Genomic DNA, 12,850 nt, shown 5'->3' with positions numbered 1-12,850 from the left:
GAACCAGTTCCAGACAGCTCGTTTAGGAGAACAAATACACAGAGGAGTAAGACGTGTAGTAAAAAGCGGTATTTGGTAGTAGCAGAAGCACTCAGCAGCTGAAACTGACTAACCTGCACCTGAAAAGCCAGTTTGTACAGTGTTGCTACATCTACCATTTGAGAAATAAATGAAGGGCTGTAACAACAATGAACAACTGAGGAGAAACTTTCTGATGAAACTAGGTTGTTGCAACACTTGGTTCCAGCTATGAGATAACTGCAGTTTATTTACTAATCATTTACTAACCCATAGGATTAGGAAGTATTACATTTTATTTCCTCTCTCTCTTGTTTTCAGGTCAGAAAAGCAATACTTAAATCCTGTGGGGGGGAAAAACTGAAGACATATAAAATATTTATATGATGAACAACTATAGTGGAAACTAAACACACAGTCGTGATAAAAACAAAACATGAGGAGCTACCTGCTGTCCCAGCGCCCTGTCAATAACAGAGCAGCCAAAAGTAGCTTATAGTATTAATGTGTTGTGAGAAAAACAGACAACACATCAGTGAGCGTGAGAAAACACATAATGAGAGTTTTGCATCACACTGATAATGTTGTCACTGAAGTCAGTCCCAGCTTTATCCCAGCTTTCTGCCCACTTCAAACGCTTATTAGAAACTCAAAAAGGAGCTGAAGCCTCCAAGAAATGTTTAAATTCAAATGATGGAAAAATCTTTTATCTTAAAAAAAAACAAAAAACTACCATTTTAATAAATATGTTTATAAATATGTTTATTTTCTGTAATATACACACTATAGTGCCAAAAGTATTCACTCATCTATCCCAAATCACGGCATGCAGACTGCTTCTACAAACATTTGTGAAAGAATGGCTCGCTCTCAGGACCTCAGTGAATTCCAGTGTGGTACCGTGATAGGATGCCACCTGTGCAACAAGTACAGTTGTGAAATTTCCTCATTACTAAATATTCCACAGTCAGCTGTTAGTGGGATTATAACAAAGTGGAAGCGATTGGGAACGACAGCAACTCAGCCGGGAAGTGGTACGCCAAGTAAAATCCAACTTTCTGCAGAGTCAATCACCACAGACCTCCAAACTTCTTGTGGTCTTCAGATTAGCTCAAGAACAGTGCACAGAGAGCTTCATTGAATGGGTTTCCATGGCTGAACAGCTGCATCCAAGCCTCACATCACCAAGTGCAGTGCAAAGTGTCGGATGCAGTGGTGTAAAGCACGCTGCCACTGGACTCTAGAGCAGTGAAGATGTGTTCTCTGGAGTGATGAATCACACTTCTCCATATGGCAATCCGATGGATGAGTTTGGGTTTGGTGGTTACCAGGAGAACAGTACTTGTCTGACTGCATTGTGCCAGGTGTAAAGTTTGGTGGAGGGGGGATTATGGTGGGGGGTTGTTTCTCAGGAGTTGGGCTCGGCCCCTTAGTTCCAGTGAAAGGAACTTTTAATGCTTCAGCATGCCAAGACATTTTGAACAATTTCATGCTCCCAAATTTGTGGGACACTCTTAGTTCTGTATGATGTCAGTGAGTTATGATTTCCATAATGTGGTCATCTCAGGTACACAGCTCTGGTTTTTGAATTAATAATCAAATGTGATTTTGGCCCAATCTTTAAAATGAGATGAGCTACAACATCTTGTTTCAGACACTAGAGAAACTGAGGGGCTGCACCAAGTAACAGTCTGAGATAAATAAGGACTATTTCACCAGTGGAGTCCAAGAATAAAAATACTGGCACTGGAAATGAGCATAACAGGTCTCCATTTATGTGACAGCTATGATGCCAGATCCTGTGATCATAACATAATCATTAATAAATCATAACAACATTTCTTTCCACTTTTTTGCAGGTTTCCTTTAAAGCTGAAGTTGTCTAACCTAAATTATAACAAAACCGTTGCCCTTTAATAGACGTGAACTGAAGTGCAGTCTGTAGAGCAGATATCTCCACCTGTCTGAGTTGGATTTTAGTCCTTTCTATAAAGTTTATGGCCATGGTTATCAACAATTTGCTTCACAACACACTGATGCAACACTGAAGCTGACTCTGCAAGAGTTATTTTTTAAATTTCCTTCACAGAGTGTGTTTACACAGAGGCATTCAGGGAACTGGAACACAGAGAGCTACTGCCTGCCACCGTCTTTGTTCTTGCTGCTGTTTTGCTATCATCATTGTCATGATAATAGCCAGAAAGCAGTGGAGTTTCAACTCATCCACTGTTAATGTGGCTTACCACTTCCCACTCAGTAATAACAGTGATCAGTGAAGCTTTCATATGGGGTTAATACAAGTATATCTGTGAAAGGCCACAATCAGCTAATAATATCAGCCAACTGATAGACATCAGTACAAAAAACACTATAAACCAGCACAAAAATTTAGATGTGTCTCTAAATTGGCACTTGGTCACCATAACGATGTGAACCCCTCATTTACAGGTAGCATTAAAGTCTGACAGACAGTGAGGACAGATCACCTGTGGCTCAGGTGAGAAGAAAATGGCTGAGCATAAGTGAAACCATTTGCTTAACTCTGAGACTCGCAGGCTAAGTGTTCTGATATAATGGGTATTGGTACAGCCACTACTTATCTGTTATGCTATCCGAGCCCACACAATAAAGAAGCAAAGCTGCCGCGTCACTCCTTAGCTGTGCCAAAGCCCATGAGCCATATGTGAAACGAAGCCAAGCTAGAACTAGAAGCTTGCTAATGTATTCAACTGTTATGTTCACAAACACAACACACAGACATATCCAGTTCGCGTGTCTCTCATCAGTACAAACACCACCACAATGCTGACCCCTCGACCCACACCAAACCGCTGATTCCAGGTGAAAAGCATGCAGGAGCAGATGAGTAGATCATATGACCTCTCAGTGATGGCCCACGAGCCAACTGTGCACACCACGCAGTCTTTGAATGGCTGCAGGAACTTATTTAAAGTCACTTCCACTCACATACAGAGCAGATTATTTTACTGGCACTGTTAAACGCTTTGGCTGCTGAAGAGCAGACACGGCCCTGCTGTGTCCTGGACTTTTAGCCGGGAACATACCTCAGCTGAATCCCACACGTGACCCTGACTAACCTTGGTACCCAGAAATAACTGTGTCCTCTTCTGCAAGACGCAAACTAAAAGGGAGGAGTGAAGGCAGGGGTGTTGGGTGTCAGAGGCCAGCCCAAAGATAACTTATCATTACTGACCTGAGGCGATGACAGGCCGCAGTGAAGTAAGTGGAAACCGTTTTGCTTGTAAATAAATATTTATGACTGTTGTGAGTAACCAACAGTGACCCTAGGTTCACCCAGGCTTTGCTCCATCAAGGTCACGACTTTTAGTGCACTACCAGTACAACAGAGATAAAGAGCCAAAGGGAATATAGCATGACGGCCAGAAACATCTGAGTGCAAACACTTCACAGCAGTGCATCTACTCATACAAGTTTTAATTAACACTGTAGACTCTATCGAGCTATTCTAATGACAATAACTAAGCAGGGCCGGAGGAGTGTCTCAGTGAGAGTTGCACATGACTCAGCACCACTGCTACTGCAATATTTCGAGGTGAGGTATAGTGTACACTGATTTGCATTTGTGAGGCATCTGTGGTGCATACACGAGCATTGCAGCTGCTCGTCACCTACATCTAGATTAATACTCGACAAAATAAACACGTTGTGAGATTAGTGCATGTGCTAAAACATAAATAACATAGATCCTGAACATTTCCTAGACAGCAACTGTTTAAAATAGGGTAGAAGAAGCACTTAATACTTAATAGTCACTTAATACCTTTTGTGTCTTAATAATGGATTTCACTGAACTTAATAAATAAAACACAAGCTGTAACTTCCAGAGCTGAAAAAAATGAGTGCAAAAAAAACGGCAGTTCCAGTCTGGACTATACTTGTTTGCACTGTTGTTCGTCCATCAGTGTGTCACAGAGAAAACTGAAGTCACAACAGAGAGCTGAAGTGAAACCAAGTGTTTAAAAAAAGTGTTAAAAAACAATGAAAACTGTTCATGACAGCCAGTGTTTGTGCTTTTCATGCTGCTTTTTTTTTTTTTTTTTTTTTTTTAAATCTTTGATGTTTTTGATGCCTTTTCCATTGATGGTGAACTCCCTGCCTTTCCTGATCATGCCAGCTTTTCAAACCAATCAGCATTCCCCCAACACACAGCATCCATCATCCCCATCAGGCTACACACTGTTTTTGTGGGGGGGGGTTAAGACTGCACAGATGCACAGGGTGTGTGTTGCACACATATGTTGTCATTGAGACTTCTCCCTTCATAACAACTCTGGGGGAGATTTATTTTAATAAAATATCCACCTGATCTGGATATTGGAGGTTGTTGGTGCTTTTTGAAGCATTCTGCTGGAATGATTTGACAAATAATGCCTTGCTGTGTGGTAAAGACCACCCAAGACGTTTAAGCTTTGGCCATTTCAGTCACCAGATCTCAATCCAATGTAGCACCTTTGGGTTGTGGAAGGAAGGGAAAATAGATAAGCGGTCGACAAATCTGCAGCAACCGTGTGATGCTGTCATGTCAATATGGACCAAACTCTGAGGAATGTTTCCAGCACCCTGCTGAATCTTTGCCAAAAGGAATTAAGGCTCCTCTGAAGGCAAAAGGCGGTCGAACCCAGTACTAGAAAGGTGTACCTACTAAGGTGGCCAGTGAGGGTATATTATTTTATCAGCCTATAGCATCAGTCTCTGTTGTTAAACTGAACAGATATCTTATGTCTATCCATTACAGGCCAACATAAGCTGTGCTCGGGGATTAGTGAAACTGCCATCTAAAACCAGTGAGCTCCACTGAAGTCATATTAGTTAATGTTTCTCTGAATTAAATAAAAAAGACATAAACAGAGGCACCAGACAAAAATCACAAAGTACAGCATTTTCTTCCACCTGCCTGTTATATACTGCTCCCCTGGAAAAATAAAACCCTTGCTCTACCATAGATAAATTAGCCAGCTAAATAATAACATTCCCAGCTGTCACCTGCGGCTCCTCGTCCGGGGATTAGTCATCTCATCGCACCAGCGCCCCAGATCAACAACAGGGCTCCAATAAAAGGCTTTTAACCTTTGAGACAATCTGCCACAGCTTGTGTCACTGTTATCATGGGGAGGAGCTGGTCATTAGTTCAAATTAGCCATCACCAGTTCTGTGATAATCTATCAAATGAGAAACACAGAGACATAATGTGCAGCTGTTTGTCAGTCGAGGAAGGGCTACTGTTTTTGACTGAATAATTATTCAAACTGCTGAGTCACTGAAGCGTCAGTTTTAATACTTTCTAGCACAGACAAGATGAGCTGGAGAAAAGGTTAGCGCTATCCAAAGATCGTTAACGACTAAATCATTAATAAAGCTGTTAATGATTATGTTCAATAAAACCTCCTGCTGAAGCGTAGGTGAACATCAGCCCTGAACAATATCACCGCAGAGGGATGGATAACATGTGCGCGATGTTATTATCCCACAACCAGTGGAACAGCAGGTACAACGGCCACTACAAGATTAGACATTTATTATGCACAGAGTACACACTTAGCTTTGCCTGCAAAGACAAACTGCCATCACTCAAAAACAGAGCCCATGAAAGGGCTGTCGGTATACAACAGATCCTGCGTAACAGCCCCATTACTTAACACTTATCAAAGCCTTACTGTAGGACATAAGACCTTTATAATTCCCTGGTTCATTTATGTGAGGTTGAAAGATCGGGTTGTGGGTAGTTAGAATTGCAGAATGATAATCCAAACATTTGTCTGTGGTGTGCAGTTTCAGGAAGGTTAAAAATCTAAACATTGGCTTTTCTTAACCTTAGACTTCGTTCTGCTCAATACTTCATGTTTCATGCTTTGTTAAACAGTGGTGATTTTGTTGTGTTATGCAGCCAATGTATCACTTATCCGACCAACATTAGGTGGTCTAGAAACTTATATTGCTGTATCACAAAAAAAGAAAAAAGAAAGAACAAAATTGATACAAAATCAATACCATTCCTGGTAAGTCTGCACTCAATAGACCCATTTTGAGCCATGTGAAAAACGTGGATCTACAAATCCATGCAGTTTGGTTTCCTTCAGTGTTTTTAAATCAGGATAAAGGGTTTTGTGTGGATTTGCTTTATCCTTCCTCTTTTTCTTTCACAAGAGGATGTTCTCCACATCCTCAAAAACGAGGACCAGATTGATATTGGTTTTATTTTTTTAAGTTTCAGTTGAGTCTTGTTCATTTGTGTACCCAAAGAATTCGAACATAAAAATCATCAGATCAAGGCAAACTCGACTTATTATTTTCTGGAGAATAATTTTTTGGGGCAGCAGACTGCAAGTATAGTGAATGGGAGGAGCAGGTTGTTGCTGCTTTCTCTTTTCTTTCTGTTTCATTTCTTTTTGTTTGTGTGTTTAATTGTTACAAATATAGAAATTATGAAAAAGTGATTTCAGTATTCATTGAACACAAATAGTTACAGTATTCCCATCGTTAGCAGCCACACACACACACACACACACACACACACACACACACACACACACACACACACACACACGTGTCCCTATGCAGCGTGTCTTTCATTAAAATAATAGGAAAGTGTTCAAATCAACTTTGATACTTTGACTTTCTCACAGTAACAACTTCTCGCTGCCCTGACAGTTAAAGCACCTCGACAGGTACGAACATCACAGGTGACCCTCCGCTTTCTTCAGCCTGCAGCCTGCGTCTCAAATCGCTTCAAACTCAGTGAATGAGCCCTTTGGAGGTTTAAAATCGAAACGTGGCTCCTCTGAGACACTGAAAACACTCCTCATAAATCAGTGCGTGGGCCTGCCCACTACACAGTACTCCTCACACACACACCCGCACACACACACACACACGTATCTCAGGTACAAAAAGAGGAGCTGCTTCTGCTCGTCTCCACTAACACAGAAGTTACGGAAGAAAGAAAAAACTCCTTCTCCGGTCACACGACTCAAAGTCCCGCCGCGACGAGGTAACAAAGCGTTAAAATCAGACAGACTTACCGGCAGAAGTCAGTCAGCTGTTCACTTCCTTGTTTCCGCCGACTGAGCTGAGCTGAAGGGTAGCGGCCACTGCTTCAATTTACTTCTTAATCCCACTGCGAAGTTGTAAACTACGCGTTAAAGTTCACGTGAGGTCACTATGGTGTACTGAGCTGCTGCTGCAGCTTCCTTCCTTTTTTCTTTTTTTTTTCTTTTTTTTTTTTTTTTTTGTTCGTTTGTCAAAGCTGTGAGCTCGCTGCCATCTAGCGGCCAAATCGTGCATTACTGCAGGAGAGGCGGAACAATTTTGTGCCAAAGATGCTTAAAAACTGAAATAAATAAAAGCGCATAAATGTTTTGCGTAATTAGCACAAACATGACAGAATACTGTTTTCTCTATTTTTAAACACAGGTAAAATAATATGATTACAATTATTGATTGATTAGTGATTACAATCAGTCAATTACAGATACTCCTGATCTCAACTCATTATGTGTATAAAGTACACCTGTCCATAGAATCAGTTTCTTTCATTCCAACCTCTGCACCACCATGGGCAAGACCAAATAATATAAATACTGAAAAACTGTGTGGAACAAAACATGAATGAAAATTCAAATATTATAAAAACACAGCTTTAAATGACTTTGCAGTGGTAATAATGCGCTATTAGTGACTTGCCTGGTTAAAAAAAAAACAAAAAACAAAAACCAAAAACAAAGGCTAAGATGCATTTCTGTAGTGCCTCTTTTAAAGTAGCATGCTGAGTACTAGTAAAAGCAACACTTTTACTAGTGCATGCCTCTTAAGCCCATTGATGCTGTATATCACAGTTCTGTTAGATTTATCTCTATGGACATGTTCGAGCACCCAAGAAGGTATGATGATCATCACTTACCACTTGAAGAGAACAGCACTATCTTTTTTCTTCTTCTTCTATAAGCCATTTTAAATAAAACTTATCATGTTTAAGACTTGGGGATGTGGTTGTGCATGTTTTCCAGAATGCATTACCTCCTACATCCCATTTATGAATACAGCAAAAAAAAAAAAACTCATCATGGGCATGAATGTCATGGTAATTTTGAGCTTTTAACTGTTATTTTTCCAGAGTGGAATGACTGTACAGCATACATCTTTAATGACTTTAAAAATCAAGAATTGGGTGACCAGGCATTTTCTCTAATCTATGTCTTTTTCTTTTCGGTTTCTCCCTCTAGGGGTCGCCACAGTGAATTCTCTGCCTTCATCGCTCCCTATCATCCTCCTCTGTCATCAGCCTTGTTCTTGAAAATCACTACAATACACTTCTCCCCCATTAGTCGGGCATCCTCTCACTCTCCAAGATTGTTTTAAACAGTCTAGTCAAAAAGTCCACTGCCCTCTCTATACCTCCACAGGTGTGTCGTTTTAACCAACTGCCTTTCCACTCTTCATCCTCTTCATAGCGCACTTCCTCTTATTGACTTCCAAAGTCATCTTACAGACTGATGCTGCCAAGCTACATTCTACCCTGACACCACCTTGCAGTCTCCTGTCTCTTTCAGATTGCACCTTCCGCTTAAGATATAGATTACTTGTGTGCATCTTCCTTCACTCTTGTCACCCTGTGTTCCTCCCTGTTCCTAAAGCACATGCTCACCACAGTCATTTCCATCCTTTTGGCAAAATCCACCACCATCTATCCTTCTACATTTCTTTCCTTAACACTATACCTACCCAACACCTCCTCATCTCCTCTGTTCCATTCACCTACATGTCCACTGAAGTCTGCTCCAATCACCAATCTCTTCTGACATCCAACCTGTGGGTCATACACACTGATAATATTCAACAGAAGCTTAATGTGAGCCTGCTTTATCCATGGGATCATGTGTCTTACTGGAATACCCAGTTGTGTCCACGTTTCAACCATCTAGCTGTTGATTTGAGGTCAAGTTGAAGAATTTGAGGTTTTCTTCATTATTTCGTCCACTTTGTGCAATGTGCCGGTACCAAACAGACGGACGGATGGATGCTTCCAGCTTGGATTCAGGAGACAGACACCCTCTCTGTTTTTAAGATTAGGCTTAAAACTTTCCTTTTCCCATGATGCATTGAGTATTTATTTTTTACTCACCTCTTTTCACACTGTTTATACCCCACTCTGCATTTATTCATTAGTTATTATTAACCTCTGGCTCTTTTCCACAGCATGTCTTTTGTCCTGTCTCTCTCCCCTCAGCCCCACCGGGTCGACGCAGATGACTGCCCCTCCCTGAGCCTGGTTCTGTCGGAGGATTCTCCCTTTTAAAAAGGAGTTTTTACTTCCCACTGTGACCATGTGGTTGCTAATAGGGGGTTGTTTTGATTGTTGGGTTTTCTCTGTAATTATTGTAGGGTCTTTACCATTCAATATAAAGTGCCTTGAGGCGACTGTTGTGATTTGGCACTATATAAATACAATTCAGTTTAATTGAATTAATTGAATTAATTGGATGGATGGATGGATGGATGGATGATGGATGGATTGTATATTTTGACTGATATAACACAGTTTATTTCATGACACTACGTGTGGTTCCTGCTGTCAGCTGAGGTATGAAACAAGCTTCACATGTATTTCCATAATCCCATAGTTCCCTTTGCTTCCCATGAAGTTGTTCCCAGCATCAGACCGGCGCTGTTCACAGCCAGACAGCCTGGTGTGGCTGATGTGAATCTGGCAACCTGTCAAGAACATGTGGAGAGTCTCTCTGCACCCATCAAGCAGCAGAACAAGAAAAGCCAGTCTATGCAGCATAAGGAAGTAGTGTTCACTAAAAACCAGTAACCACCGCTCCCTCCTGCTCTCATCTTCTCTGTCTCGCCACCTATCCAGTATCCAAAAATCTCTTTTTTAACCAATGTAAATTATGTATTACATATAAAATAAATAACTCAGTGCTCCCTAAAGAACTCTGTCTCCACTGATTCGTTAGGCTCACTCTCACTGATGGTCATTGTGTACACTTTAAATCACATTCAGCTTACAAGGAGACAGAAACAAGGAGGGAACTGTTTTTTTTTTAGCCTTCTTCACTAAAACATTAATTTGTAAGCAGTCATGTAACAATGGACGCTTACAGAGGAAATAATTAAATGTGTGCACTGTGGCCAATTCAGCTCCATTTAAAAACACATAGTTTAAAAAAAAATCAGGGATACTTCTCCTCATGCACGGGTAAAGACTGTGCACAGTTATTACTGATTTGGGTAAAGAGGTGCACAGTTATTACTGTTCACCTCTTTACCCAAATCAGTAATAACTGTGCACAGTCTTTACCCAAATCAGTAATAACTGTGCACGGGTAAAGACTGTGCACAGTCATTACTGATTTGGGTAAAGAGGTGAACGGGTTCAATAAGCCTCTCTGTGTGTTACCTACTCTCATTTCACCCCTCATGTTCACTTTCCTCCAGAGATTCCCTGAAGTGAGAGAAGATTTTATTATGACTCTTCACTCTGACACATTTCCTTAAACTTTTATCTTTAAACAAGACAACACTGACATTTCTCACCGTATTTCAACAATGCAGCAGTGACAGAGAGGCAAAACCCCCCCAGCTTTGTTCTTTACTGCTACTTGTCACAGTTATGAGCAAGTCCATACTTTTTTTTAAAATACAGTTTGACATTTAACAAAATCAGTACACTAGGACACAGTGGTTAAAACATACTTTAGTGCATTTTACTATAGTATTGTAACTAAGTGCAGTTTTCAGGTAGCAAAATCCTGCTAATTCATATAGACGGATCCAACTTATAGGAAGAACCTAAACACTTGAGCCCCCTTTGACCCACATGATCAATGGCTCTATTTGCTAAGAGGACTTTCAATCCATTCATCTCTATGCATGGGGCACAAGGGGTCATTGAACGGTTTGATAAATATGAAAATGATTGTGCGATATGGCCTTTGCAGTCTCCAGATCTCAGTTCAACTGAACACCTATAGGAGAATTCAGGCATGTTAAACAGCATTCTTCAGCCCCACCATGAAGACACCCACTGACGGAAGATGTTTTGGAAGAGTGATGTTTCAGCCTCCTAAACAGTTCCCGAGACCTGGAGAAACAATGCCACAGTGCAAAGATGTTCTGTTGTCGTAATAATTATTTTATCCCCTGCTTAATTTGTAAGTTTGCTCACTTACAAAGAAATGAACAGTCTCTTAATTTTATGGTAGTTTAATTTTAATGGAGAGAGACCAAATATCAACCGAAAATCCAGAAATAACACATTACATAAAAGTTATAAATTGATTTGCACGTCATTGAGTGAAATAAGTATTTGATCTCCTACAACCCAGCAGGAACTCTGACTCCCACAGATTGGCTGTGAGTCCAATCAACTAATTACAGATACTCCTGATCTCAACTAGAGCACACCTGTCCACAGAAACAATTTCTTCCATTCCAACCTCTCCACCAACATGGGCAAGATCAAAGAGCTGTGAAAGGACGTCAGGGACAAGATTGTAGACCTGCACAAGGCTGGAATGGGCTACAAGACCATCAGCAAGAAGCTTGGTGAGGAGGTGACAACTGTTGGTGCGGTGATTGAGAAAAGGAACAAATATAAAATAACCATCAAATGCCAACATTATGCTCTGGGGCTGTTTTTTTTTTTTTTTTTTGTAGTACAGGACAACTTCACTGCATTAAGGGGCCACTGGACAGGGCCATGTACCGCTGATATCTTCATCAAGAACCTCCTTCCCTGAACACTGAAGATTGGCTGTCAGCATGACAATGACCCAAAACATACCACCAAGGAAACAAAGGCGTGGCTAAAGAAGGAGCACATTAAGATCATGGAGTGGCCTAGCCAGTCCCCAAACCTCAGTCCTATAGAAAATCTGTTTAGGGAGATGAAGCAAACACTGGGGAGAACATGCAAACTCCACACGGAAAGGATTCAAACCTAGGACCTTCTTGCTGTGAGGCAACAGTGCTAACCATGTTCTTAAAACGTTGGAGGACAAGCAGAAGCCCACAAACTGTGATCAACTTTGAATGAAACAGATAAAGAGAAAAGAAAGAAACAGTGAAGTGTCTCCTCTCTCTTAACATAGATGGTCTCATTTCCTGTTGCACAGGATTTCCTAACTTTGTAAATCATTAGTTTATGCATTGGTGACACTTATTTTTTCTCAGCAGTTGGGAGTGGGACTGCAGCATATTGATGCACCAACAAGCAACTTTTGTTCTCTTTTGCTAGAACTCGCTAATTCACTGACAGCCTGTTAAGGAAAATTACAGAACAGTGAAAACAAGATCTACTCATCCATTTTTGCCCAGATGTACTCATTAGAGCTATCAGTGTGGTCACACAGACACACGTACACGCATTTATATTTAGTCAGTAAGGCCTGGCAGATATAAAGCAGCCATTCACTTCTACAGAGTGGCTGTAAAAATGTAGCCCTCCCACTTGATAGACTGCAAGAGACTGTGTCAACACACACACACGCACACACACACACGCACACTCACACACACACACACACACACACACACACACACACACACACACACACACACACACACACACAAAACCCCGTGTTCTTAACAGATAGCAGGAGGAGGTGGGGAGCCAAGACTGGTTGAAAGAAGGCCTTATGACATAGAGCAGCCTTCAAATTAGGAACCTGTGTACCTGGGTCCTGGCCAAATAGAGGACAAGATGTATCTTTATATATGGGTCATTGACATGACATGCATATTTTTGTGCCCAAGTACACCTTTTCTTTCTAAAGTACATAACTTA

At 41.0% G+C, this 12,850-nt stretch overlaps 1 protein-coding gene across 4 annotated transcripts in view; it reads right to left on the bottom strand.

Annotated features, from left to right (window-relative positions):
- The window catches only part of ppip5k1b (diphosphoinositol pentakisphosphate kinase 1b), a 53,745-nt gene extending 46,511 nt beyond the window's left edge, over window positions 1–7,234 (bottom strand). For all 4 annotated transcript variants that reach the window (XM_030731233.1, XM_030731229.1, XM_030731232.1 and 1 more), the window contains exon 1: window positions 7,080–7,234. The gene's annotated coding sequence lies outside the window, so the exon portion shown is untranslated. The remainder of the gene's footprint in view (window positions 1–7,079) is intronic.
- Window positions 7,235–12,850: the final 5,616 nt, after the last annotated feature.

The sequence above is a fragment of the Archocentrus centrarchus genome, chromosome 6 (assembly GCF_007364275.1).
Source record: "Archocentrus centrarchus isolate MPI-CPG fArcCen1 chromosome 6, fArcCen1, whole genome shotgun sequence".
NCBI lineage: Eukaryota > Metazoa > Chordata > Actinopteri > Cichliformes > Cichlidae > Archocentrus > Archocentrus centrarchus.
Note: the sequence above shows the minus strand (reverse complement) of the source record. Positions and strands in the feature narration are given on the sequence as shown.